General features: G+C 33.5%; 1 long non-coding RNA gene across 1 annotated transcript; it reads right to left on the bottom strand.

The window, feature by feature from the left end:
* Positions 1 to 3,182: 3,182 nt before the first annotated feature.
* LOC138699912 (uncharacterized) lies at positions 3,183 to 14,893 on the bottom strand. The gene is made up of 2 exons (XR_011332129.1): positions 14,779 to 14,893; positions 3,183 to 4,051 (listed from the first exon to the last, which is right to left on the bottom strand). It is a non-coding gene; the product is annotated as an uncharacterized lncRNA (long non-coding RNA).
* Positions 14,894 to 15,212: the final 319 nt, after the last annotated feature.

The raw sequence follows: 15,212 nt of genomic DNA, 5'->3' as shown, positions 1-15,212 counted from the left end.
CCAACGTTGGCAGACGTGCATAGCGGCCAACGGCGACTATATTGAGGGAGGATGTCGATCTGTTTAAGTGTACGCCGTATCACGCGGCATCTTCTGAGACATCCAGATTCTTGTGGGTGCCTACCCTTCAGGCGTCAGTGTCAGAATTTAATGACTGTACCATGTATATCATATACCATATCATATCATATCATTATATCATACCATACCATATCATATATCATATTATATATATATATATCATATCATATCATTATATCATACCATATCATATATCATATTATATATAATATCATATATCATATCATATCATATCATATCATATCATATCATATCATATCATATCATATCATAGCATATCATTATATCATACCATACTATACCATATCATATATCATATTATATATAATATCACATAACATATCATTATATCATACCATACCATATGATATATCATATTATATATCATATCATATCATATCATATCATATCATATCATATCATATCATATCATATCATATCATATCATATATATCATATCATATCATATCGCTAATACTGGTTTGTGAATACGAAAAACGTTAGTTCGCTAATCATCCACCGGAAGCCCACGCTAAGAATGTCTATGAATATGGGCCTTAATGTCTTAATGTAAAAATGTTGCAAGTAGTGCAAGAACGGGACTGGTATGGTGGCCCGAATACAGGAATGTGAAGGACCGGCAGGACCGAATATGTTGGGTGGTGATAAATCATATTCATATTCTTCTTTCTTCACTTCCAAGGTTCAGGCCTTCTAGCCTCTTAAACCCTCTAGAGAAGCACTCTTCCCCTCTTCATTTCCGGTAGTCCTACATCTCTGGTTCCTACTGGTCTGTATCTCAGAGGTCGTTTGAGAAATCGTCATTAATTCTTTTCACATCTTTTTTCCTTTCCTGTTTGTTTTGAAATGTTTATACATCTGTGGAGAAAATATTGTTTTAGGATTTAGAGGACGTATAAGTCATGGGCCAACATTACTCTGTGAAATATTTTTACTGTTTTTAATTATTATTGTAATTATTTTCCTTTCCTTTTACCATTAACACCGTATGAATAGTGGGGGTCCGGGGTCCGGATCCGGAGTTCTCCATTTGAAGATCTCTGCTGGTAGTACAATGTTTGAGGTTTACGAAATTTGTGTTATTAATTTTATAATAAAATATCAAAATAATGGTTCTTACAGGTCAAACACATTGCAGTACAAGAGTAGTAATCAAGTCAGTAACAGGCAGAACAATTCTCCACATTTAATTACCTAGGATGTCACATAGTTTCAAAAACTTGGGGTGTACTATAAGCAGTAATATGAGCTGCTGCCAGGAAGTCAAGAGGAAGATAGCAATGGCAAAGAAAGCTTTTAATAGGAAAAGGAGCATAGTCTACGGACCTCTGGAAAAATAACTAAGGAAGAGACTAGTGAATTGCTTTGTGTGGAGTATGACATTTAATGGGGCAGAAACATGGACATTACGACGAAGTGAAGAAGCAAATAATAGTAATATGCGTTACAAGAGCGGTATGTTGAAGTTTTCATGTTCGAGGAAAAGTTTGAAAAAGCGAAACGTAGTTGAGCTTTTTAATTTCCGAGAATTGAAAGAAAACATACCGCTCTTGTATCGTACATTATTTTGTGCGAAGATCGTTTATTACATACCTGAAAGAGGAATTTCTAATTAGTTGCAATGAAATCTCCATCTTGGTTTCTGTTCAATGACGGCAATTTTGGAAAACAAAAATATCTATCTTCAACATTGTTGCTTTAAAATGTTTTCTGTGTTTACTATACTCCAGCAGGCCGTGATATACGTCTGTCTTTTTTTTCCCCCAGTCTATAAATGCGAACTTAAAACAAACGTAGATAAATACAATATAATATTTGTTACTCAGTCAAATGACAAATCAATGTAAAATAATGACTTATATTATATGGTCATTACGTTTGCATAAATTACATATTGCAAACGTTTTCGCCCATTCAGGCATCTTCAGGCATAATTATACAATATCTCAATATCAAACTGTGATTATTTTAATTTTATGACCTGTAACATTACATTTTAATTATGGAGATGTTGTACATAATTAATTTTAAACAGTTTATCTACCATCAATGTAATGACTATACAGTTTGATATTGAGATGTTGTATAATTATGCCTGAAGATGCCTGAATGGGCGAAAACGTTTGCAATATGTAATTTATGTGTTCAAAACTTAATGAACATATAATATAAGTCATTTTACATTGATTTGTCATTTGACTGAGTAACAAATATTATATTGTATTTATCTATATTAATTGACAATCTGAACAACTTTCATCATGCTCTCTAAGTTAAAACAAACGGCTTCCTTAATGTTACATGCATCAAGAAATACAGTAACTTTAGTGGAGTTGTAGAGTTTACTTAATTTTTGCAAATATTTAAAAACAATAATTAACAGTGCAATTTAGGTGAAATTGCAGTGGTAAGTTTCCAATTTATAATTATTACTATATTGAACGTCTCTAGAAATAATATGTTAAAAGCCTAAAGCAGTAAAATCAATATGTCACTTAAGCGGTAAGAAGAGGGAAATTGTTATGTGTGTTCGGTTGGGAATACTGAATGTGGAATTTTAGACTTACTGCGGGTTAGTTTTGTGCAGAAACAAAGCAAATACGCACAAAAGCATTTGAAATGTGGATATGGAGAAGAATAGAGCGAGTGAAGTGGACTGACAATAAGAAAAGAAGCTGCGTTGGAAAGATTGGATGAAGAAAGAATGATGCTGAAAGTGATCAGGAAGAGGAAAAGGAATTGGTTGGGTCACTGGCTGAGAAGAAACTGCCTACAGAAGGATGCATTAGAAGAAATGGTGTACTGGAGAAGAGTTCAGTGTAGAAGAAGATATCAGATGATAGACGACATTAAGATATATGGATCATATGAGGAAATAAAGAGGAAAGCAAAAAATAGGAAAGACTGGAGAAAGCTGTGTTTGCAGTGAAAGATCTGTCCTTGGGCAGAACACTAAATGAATGAATGATGTCACATCTCTCAATTAAAGGAAATAATATCGATTTTAAATTAACGAAATCAGGACAAGGACTGTAACAACAAAAGGATGTTAAAACATAAGAAAAATAAGAGAATTCAACTTAAATGTGATAAGTGACTGGCAATCCCAGTAATGAATTTATTACAGTAAAACCTGGGCAAATACAAAAGCATAAAATTAAAACTTCAGAGTTGAACATTTCTAAGACATTTGACCGGACATTATCACATGAATTTGGATTGTATCCTTTAATCTTCTTGAGATAGTGAGGGTAACCCATAGGCGACTTTTTCTTTTACCGTCAATGTTATGTAAGTCCACCGGTAATATAATTAATTACATTTGTTATGAAAATACACTCTCAAGACAGAGTATAAACAAGGTGAAAACTTATTTTGTCCTTAGAAAATATATTAAATAGAATAAATAATGACACACAAAAGTATAGGACATCTACTCAAGAGACATCACGGCAAGAGTAAATTAATAATAATAATTATTAGGCCTATTGAATGGAAAGTAGGGCGGGCAAGGGTAACATGGTCTGTGGTACGACGATCGCCTGTTGGGATTCTGTTTCTTGTATAAACGTCGATTTATGCCGTTTTTCGTGCGGTACCGGAACAGAGGTCTGAAGATGAGAGTGTCCGCCATCTCCATGACCTCGTCGTCCTCCTCCGACGAGTCGACTTCCTTGTCCTCGAGATCGAATTCGTCGTCGACGTTTGCCAAGGACCTGGACGTCAATCCAGCCCCGGTCTGGTCAGGAATCAGTAGTAACAGATCCGCCTGAACCTTAACTGCAGCAGATTGTAACGTGCTGTTGGTTATATTAGGTTGTTGTGTGCTGGAGGATTGCTGTGCGGTTGTTTCAGGTGTGTTGGAGTCTTCTTGTTTAATTTTTGTAGGCGATGTTCTTGTTGGCACGGACAACACTGACGCTACCGTCATCAGGCATAACAGAGTCACCTGAGTGAATGAAAAATATCTTATTAGGTACTAATATCTAGATGTAGCTAATTCAGCTGATATCTTACAAGTAGACCCCTCCAGTTCACCTGTGACTTTCGAGAATGAAACATATACTGACACATAGTATGCATTGCTAGAGTTTATTGATATACCTTTTAGCTGCTAATGGTAATGGGAAATGGAGTTACAAATTCGTTGCTTATTCATAAACAGTTTAAAATTATATGTTACTTATTTATGTTTGATCCAGGGTGTGAATTAAGATTTCGGATGAGGGGAGAGATAGAATCCTAGATACAGAATACCATACATAAAATTATTATTATCCTCATTCGATAAGGCTCAACGCTTGGTTGCACTGAGTTGCTTGTCTTGCATCTTGATTATAATAATAATAATTATATCCATGAAAAAGCTTAAGATAAGATGTGTAATTCCTAAGAATTCCTAAGTTATTGATTGTTGTCAGCTTGCCGGTGATGATAATACATCAATATTATTTTTTTGCTGACTTTATACTGGACTTTATAAAGTATACTTGTATTAAAAGAATTATATTCTGTGAGGGGGGGATAGAAATTATTCCTGGCAGGGATGTAAATATAAATTTATGAGAGGGGGATAACTTTCCAACAGGGAGGAAATGCCTCCCATCCCTCCCGTTAATTCGTACCATGGTTTGATCTTCCTGCAGTTGTGTTTCAATAGCTTCTTTATATTAAGTTCATAATTTGAATGTGTTGTAGTTACGTAATACAGATCAAATATTGACTTCCCTAATTGTAGGTAAGATAGGTAAGTTATAGCCAAGTCTCCATTTCTGCTGCTGTTCGTAAGCCGAAATCGTGGTAAATTAATCGCATTATTGGGTTCTATGGAATGCTTAGAATCTAAATTATCCTTAATATCATGATTTAATAGTACTATATAACAACTTTCGACATTGACATTTCAACTCCTGAATGGCGACGAAATAGCGAACTAGGTTATTAAATCTGTTTACAAATGGCAGTGTATGATGTTACTGCAACATGAACATACCGACGAATGTAACTTCGGCTTGGCCAGGGGCAGGTAATTATGGAGATTAATTTTATAATTTGTGTTTTTTAATGTTGGTGTCAGTGGAGATTGTTGGAGATCGACTTGTACTGTTGGCGGAGATTAATAGAAATTTTAGAAAATATAAATATTTTGGAATTGGAGTATTAACTCAGTATGAATATTACTTTCCAAATAATTAATATTAAAGGTTCGTTGGATTCTCGTAAAGGCGCGGTATGGCCAGTAGACAATACTGTATTTGTTGGATTGAGACCGTATTTAATACACATTCATTAAAATCGGAAAAAAAACTTGCAACCCTCAATTTAACACTTTCAAATTATGAGTGATATGTTGAATTCTCCGTCTTTTGAGTTCACTAATGTAATCAGAACACCTGGAATATCATGTAATGTGGCCTACTTGCATATACCTATAACAAATTCAAGTGAAAAAATTTCCGAAAAAAAAAAGCTCAGAATATGAAATTCGCTATAAAACGAGGCAATAGTAATAATTCGCGAATGTGTTCATATTTCGCTATCAGAACTCTATTTCGCGATTTGTCGCGATTGTTTTATCCTCATATTATTAATCAGAATCACTTAATTCGTAAAGATTAGTAAAAATCCTTTGTATATCTATTATGCCGTGATTTTCGCGATCTCCATAAATACCCGCCTTGGGCATGACCAAGTTATACAAAAAATATATTGGATTTGTTATTTAAATACTTAATGTATTATTTTAAAATAATATTTATTATTTATATACCTATCTTGTTAATGTTATTATATATTATTATATTCGTGAAAACATAGACTAGGCCTAAACAAATATCACGAGTACTGTTCATTCGTTTAGGAAAAATTCACGAGAATTTGGAAGAGAATTCGTTTTAATAGCTACGAAAATCCCATAATTAACATTTTTTGCAGCATCACAATTTGTTACCTTCAGAATGTATGTAAATATGAAATGAGAAAACGCAGAAATATAGGCTATATAACAGGAAGAAGAAAAAATAAGAATATAGTGTAAAAGATAAGACTAAGAAGGAAAAAAGAAAGATGAAGTGGAGATGGAACTGATGAAGAAAAAGAATTAATGAAGAACATGCTAAGTCACTTTTCTTACATTTATAGGGGAGCATTCCTTAAATTTAATGCACTGATAAGATATCATTAGTTTACATGTAATTCCGTTTAAGTTATAGATGTTAGAATGCAGGAGTTTCGTCATTCTGATTTACTGCAGCTCGATTCAACGTTATTGGCCTCTGTCCTTGGTTCTTTGGCTAGTGAGCGAGCTGTGTGTTGCGTCATAAGAAAGAAATTTAATCACAAATGTGCATAGGAGAGGAAGAGGGAAGAGGAAGAATGAAAATAATATCTATGCTAGTAGCTGAGGGACACTCATGTCAAGGAAATATGTCATCATGACATTGTTTAGTAAACAGACATAGTGGTTAGTAATGAAATGTGTGAACGAATATTGTGTTTTAAGACAGAATGTATCGCGACATGATAAGAAGGAATTGTTAGGTGTTATGACTGTTCGGCCTGTGTGACCCAGCCAGCGTTGCCAACACGGTGGTTTTCCCACTAAATCTAGTTTTTTTCTCTCTCTGTCGGTGGGGAAAAATTATAGAACGGTGGGCAGTGGGAAATCTATTTTTTTTTTCGCGCTCACATAAGTGGGAATTTATTTTCTCTTTAAACAACTAAACTCGACTTTGCCCCGTGTTAACATTCCTCTCGTCTGTAGTGAAGGGGAAGACCCGAATCATACGTAACACGTGGAGACACCGCACCATGTTTTAACAGCGGTTTTTGGTGTGTCCCTGGTCAAATGCAGAAATAGAAAGGCTATTTAGCCAGATTAATATAATTAAAACCAAAATTAGAAATAGAATGGGGACAAAGATATCACTGTGAATTTTGACAGTTAAGGCTGCACTAACACGGTGTGGTAAATGTTACCATGATTTTGACTTGTCTGAACACATTGTTCAAAAATCGGAACAATGAAGACATACCGACCAGAAACTGCAGATGCTTCAACTGTCAAAACTACGGCTGAAATTGAAAAAGAAGAAGAAGAAGATGATGATGATGATGATGATGATGATGTTGATAATGATGATGATAATGATGATGTAGAATCTCTTCTTTTGTAGTTTTGGTAAGTGTTTAATAATTATTCATATCCTATTACTAGTATTTTTAAATATGTAATATACATCTAAAAATCTAGTGGGTTTTATGCCATATTTAGCGGGATTTTTTAAGCGTTTAGTGTATTTCTGCAAACTGGAGTTGGCAACGCTGGACCCAGCCCATCAGTAGTGATGAGTAGAGCCCGGATTTTTATGTCATATCAAATTGAGAAATATGTACATAAATATGTAGTAAAATATACTGAAATATATACGTAAATATGTAATATTGAATAAATATGTAATATGAAATAAATATGTAATTAATAATCAATAATTATTAATTGGTAATTCTTTCTCCAAGAAAGAGCGATATTCTGGTACTTGCAGTTTGTACCACGGTATATCTGCAGTTATCATCACAGTACAAATGTCTTAAAAAAAAATCGAAGCAGTAGGCTCATGCCGCATTTGCGTCAATAGAATTGCTTTCTAGAAGAATGACACTGTTTGTTTCTTTGGTGTAATGAACTTCGTATATGTTGTTCCAGTTGCAACTTCATTGAACAGCGTATCTTTTTCTCACATGCTTGGCATACTAGAATTTTACCGTCGGTCCTTATCCCTCGTCCATCGCAACCCACGCTTTTAATTTTTGGCTAGTGAAGATGCTATTGGTACCATTATAGAATCACTTTCACTTGAAGTAGAAATTAAGACGAAGCTTCTCTGGTCTACAATGCACAACAGACGACTTCTCAGAGAAATCTAAATAAAGTAATTATTTCAGAACACATGTGCAGTCTTCTCAATGTTAAAACAAGGTAGCGCACCGGTATAATTGCGTCGCTATCATCAGAGACATTCAGCGATCAAAGACGACCTACAGGCCTTTTAAGTTCTCCTGCGCCAATCACATTGTTTTCAAATGGTCAAAGTTTAATTATATATGTTACCGACAATTTCATTTCATCTCAATTGTCGCCCATGATAGCGACGCAATTGCGACATATCAACAATCAACAGAAACAAGAAGTGACTGACCTCAAAGGACCCCGAAATAGCGAAGTGGTCATCATGCTTCCTAAACTGCAAGGCACAATTACTGTATCACTTGGATACTTTGACAAAGCGTACCGACAATAATATCAGTTAATATCAAGTAACATGTCACAGCTATGCAATATCAACAACCTTCACTTTATTTCAATACTGAAGGGCGAAAAAATAGGTATACATTAATTTATAGAAAGAAAAAAAGAAAGAAAGAAAAGGAAAAAATAAAAAGTTGAGCACAAAATGGCAAAATATTTATTTTTATGTAATATTGTGCGAAATATTTAAGATAGATAATTTGTAGAAACAAAAGCCGCCCTAAATAAGGGTTCGATAGATCGGCCTACTAATCAATTCATAAAGAATAATAAGTAAACACAACAATTTTGTGACACTTGGAAAGAAAAAGAAAAAACATTAAGATAAGAAAACGTAGGAAATCATTTACAATAAAAATTTTGTTGGGTACAAATGATTACTAATTATAGCTAAGGATGATTTTAACACGTGAGATCCTATGGCATCAATCGTTGCATCAGAAATTTTATATTGTTTAAGTTGATTTAAAGTTTCTCGTGGGATCGTGCCACGGGCACCGAACATGAGCCCAAACACTGTCCAATGTGTGATGTGGTATTGTGCTCCAAGATGCTGACAACAAGGCTCATATATGACTTGTTTTTCACGACACACCTCTTGTGGATGTTGCTCATGCATCTCAAAACGGATTGTGGGATCAAGAATGACACCCTTATCCTTCTGCCGATCAATTATGATGATATCAGCCCGTCTAGTAAATATGTAAAAATATGTAAAATGAAACTTCAATATCGCTTCAATTCATAAACATTTTCTGTTTCTGTGTGTCTACACATAAAGGAATAGAACATGTAAATTACATAAAAATCCGGTCTCTAGTGATGAGTAACTCGCTCTTAGTCTATCTACTTACTTTTTGCAGGGGGCAAAATCCCTGAATCAAGCTGTACAAAGATAGTTCACTTTATGAGCTAGCAGATGGAACCAAAAATAAATAAATAAATAAACAAAAAGTGACTTAGCTTGTCCTTTCCGTGGACACTTAAAATGAAAAAGAAGTAAGAGAATATTATGAATTTGGATTATGAGAAAAATAAAAGGAAAGGAGACAGATGAAGGAAAGAATAACAGAGAGCAGGAGAAGGAGGGGGAAGAAGGAAGAAAACAAGGACGTACGGAATGCAAATCAAAGAGGACAGAAAATGTTTATTCTGCCTGAAGGGCAAGCATATTGCACAAGTTTCAATTAACTCACGCTTCCTTCGAATCTGTTGTTTTGTTTACATTTCACTTTCCGATTATTCAAAGTTATGACATTTTATCCATTTTTCAGTGATGACTCTGCAATTAAGTTTGATTTGAGTTTATCAACATATTCCGCGAAAAATTGACACATGTTTGTTTCCTGTAACGGTCCAGAGATGAGTAAGATCAAATAGAAAATTGCGTGACGACTCAGAGATCTTACTGTAAATTCTTCGAACAGACAATATAGTGCAACCATCATGTGGCTTTCCTTAACAGCAAGTTCAATTCGCGGGCTCCTGCAACTAACTACTGTAAACCGACCTGGGAAATTCTATTTCCTCTATTCGTGAAACTGGATTTGCTCTCCAATCTTGCACAAAGGCCTCGAGACGCACTTGTTTATTACATCTACTCGTGTATGTTCCTCGTTAGAACTTCTCACATGTCAATAACTTAACAGAAGAGCAACATGTCTAGAGCAAATTAGTGTGTTATTTTCATGCTTGTTTATACAAGGAAAATAAGCATCTAAATGTGGTTGTAGCAATGCGAAATAGATGTCAAATATTAGTTCGGCTGTCATTCGAGTAAACACTGTAATATTCCGCGATTATTGAAAGATAAATGTTAAAATGCCAACTGATGTAACGTGACGCACATACATGAGAAATACATACTTTACTATATATGGAGTTTTAGTCCAGATTATTACCTGAATAGAATAAAATTTTACTATATTAAATCTTTGAAACAACTTTCTATTAGTCTAAGTTTCGACTCATATTTACAACAGATAGTTTTATATCTGTTAATTTTGTTTATTGGCCTCACTAGCGTAAGACTGACGAAATCAGTTGCATACCGCATATGAGGTGAACCACACACATTAAGCAATAACTATTTTTTTAAATTAAACGTAATAAATCAAAACCTTTAAGATGTTCACCACATAGTATAATATGATAAGTTACTAAAGGCTTTTTAAAGTTCTTGGACATAAACTTACTGGAAATAAATTTAGAGATCTAAAAGTACATGTAAAAGTCACTTCAGTAAAACATCATCCCGACGAAGTGCATACCACAATTATCTATTATTCAATATGGTGTTATTGTTTGGGGTGGAAATATAAAAATAAATCTTATCCCATTAAATTTACTATAAGAACAAATAATTAAATTTTGTGTAAAGAAACATTCTAATCATCCAACTAAATTAATTTATTCTGAATTTAATGTACAGTAGTGGCAAAAACAAAACCGGACCGACCCTTGTAGCTGATTTCAGAGTCACAGATTCAAATTTTGCTAGCCACAAAACACATCCATCTTCTATAATTAATTGTAACAAAAAATTTATTGCATTTGTTCGATTCTTACCGTCTTTTGTTTTCTTCAGTGCCTCAAACTTACAGACGAGAAAACTTTGAGAGTTTTATTTTCATCTGAAATCAATATTACATTTCTACCTCTATTCGGCAAAGATAACTGCGTATTTTTACATTAAATAGCAGTACATACCTCTGGCTTCACTATCCATATTGAAATTACCACAGTTTCACACAATACACAGCACAGGATTCTTTTGTATCAGCTACAAGGATCGGTCCGGTTTTTTTTTTTTGCCACTACTGTACAGTCTTAGGAAAAGGTTTTGTCGCACAGTTACTTTATAAGGAGCAGAAAGTGGGCAGTGCTCATAATCAGACATACAACCAAACAAAACTAATTTTATTACCTCAACTGATCTTTTTCTTGTGAATCAGGTCGCTCGTCCTCTGATCATGCGCACTATCTCCTTTCTGGGACATAAAATATCTGCGCGACAATTTTTTTTTTAAAGACTGTACTTAAGACTGAACAAATTTATAAATATACGCTGTCAAAAAATTTGTTGTTATTATTTAGGGTAGAAGTACCAAAATTAATCTTAACCCATTAAATTTACTACAAAACCGAATAATTAAAATTTGTGTAAATAAAGGTTTCGAATATCCAACTAAATTAATTTATTCTGAATTTAATGTACTTAAAATTAAACAAATTTATAAATATACGCTGTTAAACAATATGATGTTATTGTTTGGAGTGGAAGCACAAAAATTAATCTTAGCCTATTAAATTTACTACAAAAACGAATAATTAAAATTTGTGTAAAGAAACGTTTTGATTATCCAACTAAATTAATTTATTCTGAATTTAATGTGCTTAAAATTGAACAAATTAATAAATACACGCTGTTAAAATTTTATCTTCAAAGTTGGCATTGCTATTTCTGATCGCTATTTTTTTTCTGAATCGTAATGATGGATCCATGTTTCAGCCAAAAGTTAGAAAGATTCTCTCTAAAACGACTGCAGAGCAACTTAAACAGTAAATATTGTCACTGTAAGGACCGATTTCGGCAAACATATTTAACTTATATTGTCACTTAAAGTATCTTTGACACTTAATGGGAAAATGCATTTCACCAACACAATTTGGGCTTTAAGCTCTCATTAAACTACCTTTAAGTTAATTGGTCAATATTTGTTCATTTAAATAAATTAATCTTGCATTAACGACGATATAATTTTCATCATGGCGAGGAAAAAAATAGACTTTATATTTAAAGATGCTGATTACATGTTTGAAGATGATTTTTTACCAAGGTGAGCGAGGATAATTTCCATGAGAGAAGATTATTTAGTACAATAGACGAGAAAGATTTCCAAATGCGGTCTAGGTTAAGCAAAATATCAATATGGGTTGTTTTGAATAGTATAGAAGGTGATTTAGAATTTCCAGCTGATAGATAAGTACTTCATATTTAAATGATATAACTATTGAAGAAACGTTGAATCAATCTTTGGTTACGTCAAACACAGCAACCAATGTAACATGGATAACAAAAAGTATAATATTATATTTTAAGGCGTTAGAATAGTAATTCATATACACTGCATGGAACTAGCCTTTATTTAATTGTTTCAAAATTCATCATCTATCATTTCACCGCATGTAATGCATAGGATATGAAAGTAATGCTGAACACAACCGATTGAAGTCAAAACCATTTAACATTTTTTTATGATGGGTTAGTTCATCTTAGGTTATGCCTACGTTGCAAAGCTACAAACACTCAAGTAAATAAATGTTTCTCAGTTTATTATATTTTATTGTTGTATAAATGAACTATAAAGACCAGTGTTTACATTGACAGGGCATACGAGCTTCAGAATTACGATTTTACTATGATTCAGAAGGCTGTGATGACTTAATTGGAAATGAAATTAATTGTATTTATTTTAATTTTGTATTAGTTTTGTGTAATTCAAACGAATTAAATATGATTTAACTTCAGTGTTTAAGTTAAATTATAATTAGTTAATTGTGGATTAGTAACATGTTCATGAAAGTAGTTTATGATTAGCGTTCAGGTATTTAGGGATCCATGTACCATGTAAATTTTTCATACCCAAATCATGATTTACGATATGGAAAACACGTTTATAGGAAATTTTCTAAGTTTCTGATAAGTTACACGTATGAGCCCAATATCTCGATCTTCTAATATTATGCTGGTGGTTTTGCATTAATATATGGCATCGATGTTTTCTATAGTAATCATAGAAATACATCTTCCTACACGGTGTTCAGCTTTGATCTCCGTTCTTCTCTCTGAAATTCCGTACCGTTAACCCTATTTTTACAGTGGTGTACGAAGGACAACGATTCCTCAATATACTCACCAATTTCGCATAAATTGCCTCGCCAAACAACCTTTTCAAAACTGGATACCTCATCAAAGACCGATATTCAGTTTCATGGAAATTCATATTTTTAATGCGACAATTCTTTCTTTAATTTACAAATCAGAACTGGCTAAACACTTTATTTTTGCTTATAATGAAAATTCAAGGAAACTATAAAGATCTATATCGCTTAGTATAAAGACATTTCTGACAACTGAATCAGCACTGCTTCCGGTTTTTAAAGGAGATATATTTTCGTCTGCTAAAGCTCCAAAGAACATAGTTGGTCCTACATATGCCACAACGGGGACATAATTTAAAATCTTGAAGTGCTGAGGAAGAATATATTATTGATAGAGGTGTGTTGCAGCAGATTTCCCTGGGTTACTCCCAAGTTTAAGGGGGCTCATACAGTAGCGATGTTGCAGATTGTAAACCATTCACGAAATTTTAAACAACTTGCAGATACTTCAGTCGATCTTTCTCATTTTTGTATAAAAACAAGTGGCATTTGAGCCTTTCATTTGGCATCAACAAATTTATAATTATCTTAATAGTTCATTATTTTTATTTATAAAGTTTAAAGGAAATAATTTGCTGCTATTTTTCAAACTAAAAGCAAGATATCTCTTGAACTAATTGTAAAAATTGTTTAAAATTTTCAGGAAAGATATGTAGCCGTTAAAACTATAGAGGAATAACCACTTTCATAGAGATGTAATCATAATTTCACAAATTTTAAGTAAATAATGTAAAATAAAACTGACTTTTTTCCTTACGACAAAATAAAAAAAATAATGTAATTCAAAAACCTTGTAACGTAGAAAGTTCACTGTAGTCCATCCTCTAACACTGCATTTCTGGAGTCAGAAATGAAAAAGAAAATTAAAATCTGACAAATGGTTGGGAAGATACTAGCCTATGTTTTTCCTCTTATTTTCAAATTATTTCCTTTAAATTGTGCAAATAAAAATTAAAAAAAAAGATTTGATAAATATAAATTTGTTGATGCCAAATGAGAGGCCCAAATACCACTTATTTGTGTACAAAAATGAGAAAAATCCACTGAATTATCTCCGAGATATGTAAGATTTTGTGAAAGGTTTATAATCTGCAGCACTTCTACTGTATGAGCCCCCTTAATCCTTCCACTATTCAATGTGTCCATAATTATTCGGAACCAATCTTATCATAGATGCACTAGCAATGGGAAGCTAGTGGACCCCACCATCTTTCCAGGTAACGAAATCATGGAACCAGTACGGAAAAACGTTCTAGAAGTAATAAGCAATCTAGGTACTCCTATGAGTTAGCTCTTTGTTTCGCTAGATTAGACAAAGAGACTAAAAAATCCTTGTTAAAATTATTCGAACATGGAGAAAAGATAAATACAGAATAATGCCTTAGCAGTTACAATAAAATTTGGCTTAAAAGGTAGATATTTACCGTATTTTTCCTCATGATCCCAGTGTCTTCTCTCGTGGTGCAGGCGATGTCAGTTGTGTCGCTGACTTTTGGGTCTTTATACTACGTTGAACTGGAGCAAGACTTGTTAGCACTTCAACAATGTTTACCGGAAATTGTTCTTACTAACGGACCCAGCCCGACCGTTACAGGGCCCAAATTATATATGTTTGCCATGCAAATACAACACAAATGCAAAACTGTGCAGGAGAAAGAAATCATGTCCATCCTTAAATACAGGGGTGGGCAAAAGTAGGTACACAGTTGTCTTGTTTGCATTTGTCTTCAGTTCATACCACTCACAACTGTAATATAGCTCCAGTAGCATATCTCTTGGTATTGTCTCGTCTTCTGCTAACAACGCCATATCATCAGCAAATCATGCACTTTATTCGTCTTCCTCCTACTATCACTCT

Source organism: Periplaneta americana, chromosome 5 (assembly GCF_040183065.1).
Source record: "Periplaneta americana isolate PAMFEO1 chromosome 5, P.americana_PAMFEO1_priV1, whole genome shotgun sequence".
In the NCBI taxonomy this organism is placed as follows: Eukaryota; Metazoa; Arthropoda; class Insecta; order Blattodea; family Blattidae; genus Periplaneta; species Periplaneta americana.
Note: the sequence above shows the minus strand (reverse complement) of the source record. Positions and strands in the feature narration are given on the sequence as shown.